The following is a 6,327-nucleotide window of genomic DNA, read 5'->3' as shown; positions in this document are numbered from 1 at the left end:
AGTGGAGTAGAATGAGTTGGCTTCCAATAAATAGTCGCCCATTCGGATCGCTGGGCAGGGACAACTCAAGAGCACATCGTTATCAGGAGAAAGAAAACTGGCGTTCTACGGATCGGAGCGTGGAATGTCAGATCCCTTAATCGGGCATAGGTTACAAAATTTAAAAAGGGAAATGGATAGGTTAAAGTTAGATATAGTAGGAACAAGACGTTTGGTCAGGTGAATACAGGGTTATAAATACAAAATCAAATAGGGGTAATGCAGGAATAGTTTTAATAATGAATAAAAAAATAGGTGTGCGGGTAAGCTACTACAAACAGCACAGTGAACGCATTATTGTGGCCAAGATAGACACGAAGCCCATGCCTACTACAGTAGCACAAGTTTATATGCCAACTAGCTCTGCAGATGATGAAGAACTTGATGAAATGTATGACGAGATAAAAGAAATTATTCAGGTAGTGTAGGGAGACGAAAATTTAATAGTCATGGGTGACTCGAATTCGAGAGCAGGGAAAGGGAGAGAAGGAAACATAGTAGGTGAATATGGATTGGGGGTGAGAAATGGAAGAGGAAGCCGTCTGGTAGAATTTTGCACAGAGCATAACTTAATCATAGCTAACACTTGGTTCAAGAATCATGAAAGAAGGTTGTATACATGGAAGAACCCTGTAGATACTAGAAGGTTTCAGATAGATTATATAGTGGTAAGACAGAGATTAGGAACCAAGTTTTAAATTGTAAGACATTTCCAGGGGCAGATGTGGACTCTGACCACAATCTATTGGTTTTGAACTGTAGATTAAAACTGAAGAAACTGCAAAAAGGTGGGAATTTAAGGAGATGGGACCTGGATAAACTGACTAAACCAGAGGTTATACAGAGTCTCAGGGAGAGCATAACGGAACAATTGACAGGAATGGGGAAAAGAAATACAGTAGAAGAAGAATGGGTAGCTTTGAGGGATGAAGTAGTGAAGGCAGCAGAGGATCAAGTAGGTAAAAAGACAAGGGCTAGCAGAACTCCTTGGGTAACAGAAGAAATATTGAATTTAATTGATGAAAGGAGAAAGTATAAAAATGCAGTAAATGAAGCAGACAAAAAGGAATACAAACGTCTCAAAAATGAGATTGACAGGAAGTGCAAAATGGCTAAGCAGGGATGGCTGGAGGACAAATGTAAGGATGTAGAGGCTTATCTCACTAGGGGTAAGATAGATACTGCCTACAGGAAAATTCAAGAGACCTTTGGAGAAAAGAGAACCACTTGTATGAATATCAAGTGCTCAGATGGAAACCCAGTTCTAAGCAAAGAAGGGAAAGCAGAAAGGTGGAAGGAGTATATAGAGGGTCTCTACAAGGGCGATGTACTTGAGGACAATATTATGGAAATGGAAGAGGATGTAGATGAAGATGAAATGGGAGATATGATACTGCGTGAAGAGTTTGACAGAGCACTGAAAGACCTGAGTCAAAACAAGGCCATGGGAGTAGACAACATTCCATTAGAACTACTGACGGCCTTGGGAGAGCCAGTCCTTACAAAACTCTACCATCTGGTGAGCAAGATGTATGAGACAGGTGAAATACCCTCAGACTTCAAGAAGAACATAATAATTCCAATCCCAAAGAAAGCAGGTGTTGACAGATGTGAAAATTGCCGAACTATCAGTTTAATAAGTCACAGCTGTAAAATACTAACACGAATTCTTTACAGACAAATGGAAAAACTGGTAGAAGCCGACCTCGGGGAAGATCAGTTTGGGTTCTGTAGAAATATTGGAACACGTGAGGCAATACTGACCTTATGACTTATCTTAGAAGAAAGATTAAGGAAAGGCAAACCTACGTTTCTAGCATTTGTAGACTTAGAGAAAGCATTTGACAATGTTGACTGGAATACTCTCTTTCAAATTCTGAAGGTGTCAGGGGTAAAATACAGGGAGCGACAGGCTATTTACAATTTGTACAGAAACCAGATGGCAGTTATAAGAGTCGAGGGACATGAAAGGGAAGCGGTGGCTGAGAAGGGAGTGAGGCAGGGTTGTAACCTCTCCACGATGTTATTCAATCTGTATACTGAGTAAGTAGTGAAGGAAACAAAAGAAAAATTCGGAGTAGGTATTATAATCCATGGAGAAGAAATAAAAACTTTGAGGTTCGCTGGTGACATTGTAATTCTGTCAGAGACAGCAAAGGACTTGGAAGAGCAGTTGAACACAATGGACAGTGTCTTGAAAGGAGGGTATAAGATGAACATCAACAAAAGGAAAACGAGGACAATGGAATGTAGTCGAATTAAGTCAGGTGATGCTGAGGGAATTAGATTAGGAAATGAGACACTTAAAGTAGTAAATGAGTTTTGCTATTTGGGGAGCAAAGTAACTGATGATGGTCGAAGTAGAGAGGATATAAAATGTAGACTGACAATGGCAAGGAAAGCGTTTCTGAAGAAGAGAAATTTGTTAACATCGAGTATAGATTTAAATGTCAGGAAGTCGTCTCTGAAAGTATTTGTATGGAGTGTAGCCATGTATGGAAGTGAAACATGGACGATAAATAGTTTGGACAAGAAGAGAAAATAAGCTTTCGAAATGTGGTTGTACAGAAGAATGCTGAAGATTAGATGGGTAGATCACATAACTGACGAGGAGGTATTGAATAGAATTGGGGAGAAGATGAGTTTGTGGCACAACTTGACAAGAAGAAGGGTCCGGTTGGTAGGACCTGTTCTGAGGCATCAAGGGATCACAAATTTAGTATTGGAGGGCAGCGTGGAGGGTAAAAATCGTAGAGGGAGACCAAGCAACGAATACACTAAGCAGATTCAGAAGGATGTAGGTTGCAGTAGGTAATGGGAGATGAAGAAGCTTGCATAGGATAGAGTAGCATGGAGAGCTGCATCAAACCAGTCTCAGGACTGAAGACCACAACAACAACAATCAATAAATCCTTTTGGCTTCACTTAAACTTATTTTCGTTGGCTGTTAAGCTATTTATGGCTGCTGGTAAGTAATGAAAATGTGTGTTCCTGAATAATGCACACCTTTTTGTACAAGAGTAAGTCCGTTTAAATCCTTTTGAAGATTATTCTTATTTCTAGTATTGATTCCATGAAGTGAGCTGTTGATTTGAAAAGTGATATATTTTTAATGACAAATTTCAGTAAGGAATAAATATATCAGGAAGCGGTAGTTAGTATCCCTAGTTCCATATGAGCTCGCACCACATATAAATCTTATAGACGTTTTTGTGCATGGAAAACTTTAGCTTGGCTTGATGAATTGCCCCAAAAAGTAATCCCATATGACAGTATGAAGTGAAAGTAAGGACAGTATGCCAGCTTTTTCATTTTTATATCTCCTATGTCTGACAGAATTCACATTGCAAATAGAGATTTATTTAGATGCTTCAGCATTTCTGTGGTGTGCTCCTCCCAGTTGAATTTATTATCAAACTGTAATCCCAAGAATTTAACCCTGTCCATTTCTTCTTGTCATATATTAGGCATATACTCGTGGGTCATCCGCTACAAGTTCTGAACTGCCTGTAGTGTGTTCTTTCAAAGTTTAGTGACAAAGAATTGGCTGAGAACCAGTGATTTATGTCCACAACTATTTTATTAGCTGATCTTTCTAAGTCTACACTTAATTTGCAATTTATTGCAATGTTTGGGCTGAAAACGAAAAAAACTTGTCATCTGGTAATGTTATGGATGAAAGATCATTGATATACGCAAGAAAAAGTAAGGGCCCTAAGATGGAACCTTGTGGGACCTCTCATGTAATTAGTTCCCAGTTGGATAATGCCTGATAGCTCTTTCCTAATAACACCCTTTCGTTCCTGTCAGAGGTATAATATTTGAACCATTTTGCAGCTTTTCCTGTTACACCATAATATTCTAATTTGCATAAAAGGATATTGTGATTTACACAGTCAAATGTCTTTGATAGATCACAAAATATACCAGTTGCCAGCAATTTTTTGCCTAATGAATGAAGTACATTTTTACTGAAAGTGTAGATATCCACATCAATATCAGAACCCTTCAGAAAACAGAACTGAAAATTTGACAGTATGTTATTTGTGATAAGATGGTTATAAAGCTGATTGTACATTACCTTTTCTAAAATTTTTGAGAACGCTGGCAAAAGTGAAATTGTATGGAAATTTGACGCAATTTCTTTATCTCCCTTCTTCAACAGTGGCTTAACTTCAGCATATTTCAATCATTCAGGAAATATTCCATTGATAAACGACTGGCTACACAGATAGCTTAATATGTTTCTTCACTCAGAATAACATTCTTTGATTAACTTTGCTGATATTTCATCATACCCACCAGATGTTTTAGATTTTAAGGATTTTATGATGGACATTACTTCTGCTGCAGTAGTAAGGGTCAAATTCATATTATGGAAGTTACTTGAAATGTCAGGTCTGGGCCTGAGTGGCCGAGTAGTTCTAGGCGCTACAGTCTGGAACCGCGCGACCGCTGTGGTCGCAGGTTCGGATCCTGCCTCAGGCATGGATGTGTGTGATGTCCTTAGGTTAGTTAGGTTTAAGTAGTTCTAACTTCTAGTGACTGATGACCTCAGATGTTAAGTCCCATGGTGCTCAGAGCCATTTGAACCATTTCTCAGGTCTGAGGTATCCCATGTCAGCATCTACAGAATCTGACAACCCCATCTTTTCAGTAACAGTTGTAAAATGTTCGTTAAAAAGTTCTGAAACAATATACACATCTGTCACCAATGTACCATTCACTCTTAATGCTATTTGCCTCTCTTCATGTCTGGTTCCACCGGTCTCCTCCTTCACTATATCCCATATTGTCTTTATTTTGTTATCTGATAGGACTAATTTTTCCTTTTAATATATTTGCTTTGATGTCCGTATTGCAGTCTTTAATATTTTGCAATATTTCTTGTAATATGCTACAGCAACAACATCAGAACTATTTCAGATTGACAATAACAGTTTTCTTTTTGTTTTAGAAGATACCTCTATTCTTTGAGTAATGCATGGCTTCTTTGCAGACTAACCTTGGTTAGTTTTGGGGGAAAACAGTGTTCAAATAAGGTAAGCACTTTATTTCCGAAAGTGTTAGATTTTTCATTCACGCCGTGAGCACTCTAAACATCACTCCAGTGAATGTCTCTGAGGAATATCCTAAAATAATCTATTCTTGGCTTATCGATTAGCCTCCTGAGTTCACATTTAACAGATTTTATATCCTGTTGAGTATTAACATTTAACAGGAGGACTTTTCTATGACGATATTACCAATGGCTGTTTGTGAGCAATTGGCTACCCTAGTTGGGAACTTCAGAGTGGGAATTAAGTTGAATGATAGTGTTACTAACTCAAATAAGTTCTTATTGGGAGAGTCTTTAAGGAAATCTACATTGAAATCACCAGCAAACACTATTTCTTTGTTTTTGGTTGTTAAATGGACCAGTACAGCTTCAAGGTGGTTTGTGAACAGATTAAAGTTACCTGCAGGTGCTTGATATACACATAATATTATGAAGAATTCTTTATGAAATTCTACTTCTGTTACACATACTTCTGTATGCTGTTCTAGGCGAAATTTATGAATGTCTATCTTCTTAAATTTATGACAGTTCCTGATGCATGTGGCAACTCCTTTCTTCATTTCTGCTCTACAAAAGTGAAATGCTAACCTAAATCCTGTAATACTTAGAATTTCTATACCAGTGATCACATGATGTTCAGAGAGGCAGGTTATGTCAGCTGGACTTGAGGACTCTAATTCATCTGTCCAGATAATTAATTCATTACTTTTATTTCTCAGTCCTCAAATATTTAGATGCAATGAAGATAGCTGGCATTTCGTAATGACTGAGTTAAAATTGGATAGAGTTGATATTTCAGCTGATTGTTGAAAATTCTTAACCAACTGCTGTTTTTGCTTATATAATAAGCTAGAATTATGTTTTTTGGTTTCTTTCTCAGACTGAAGATTTATCTCAATCCTAATCTCTCTTAAAACCTTGTTTCTTTCTGTCCTCTTTAACCAGCGATTTTTGGCCAGTTAGCGAGCTTAACTGGGTAATAGGTTTTCAAGCTGGCAGGAATAGTGACAGACGCAGTTGAAGACAGCAGTGACAAGATTTTGTCTGAACTCTTCATGAGAATGAAGAAGGAGAAGAAAGCGAGACGACGCCGATTCCAAATTTATATCGAGATTTTGCGTAACAAAGGAAGTCATACATCGTCTTTTCAATCTTGTATGTGAGAAACTGGAGCACATGACGGATAGGTAAGACTATGTTTCTGTTTTCCAGAATAAAGCTGTTTATTT

This window comes from Schistocerca nitens, chromosome 1 (assembly GCF_023898315.1).
Source record: "Schistocerca nitens isolate TAMUIC-IGC-003100 chromosome 1, iqSchNite1.1, whole genome shotgun sequence".
In the NCBI taxonomy this organism is placed as follows: domain Eukaryota; kingdom Metazoa; phylum Arthropoda; class Insecta; order Orthoptera; family Acrididae; genus Schistocerca; species Schistocerca nitens.
This window is presented reverse-complemented; position numbering follows the sequence as displayed.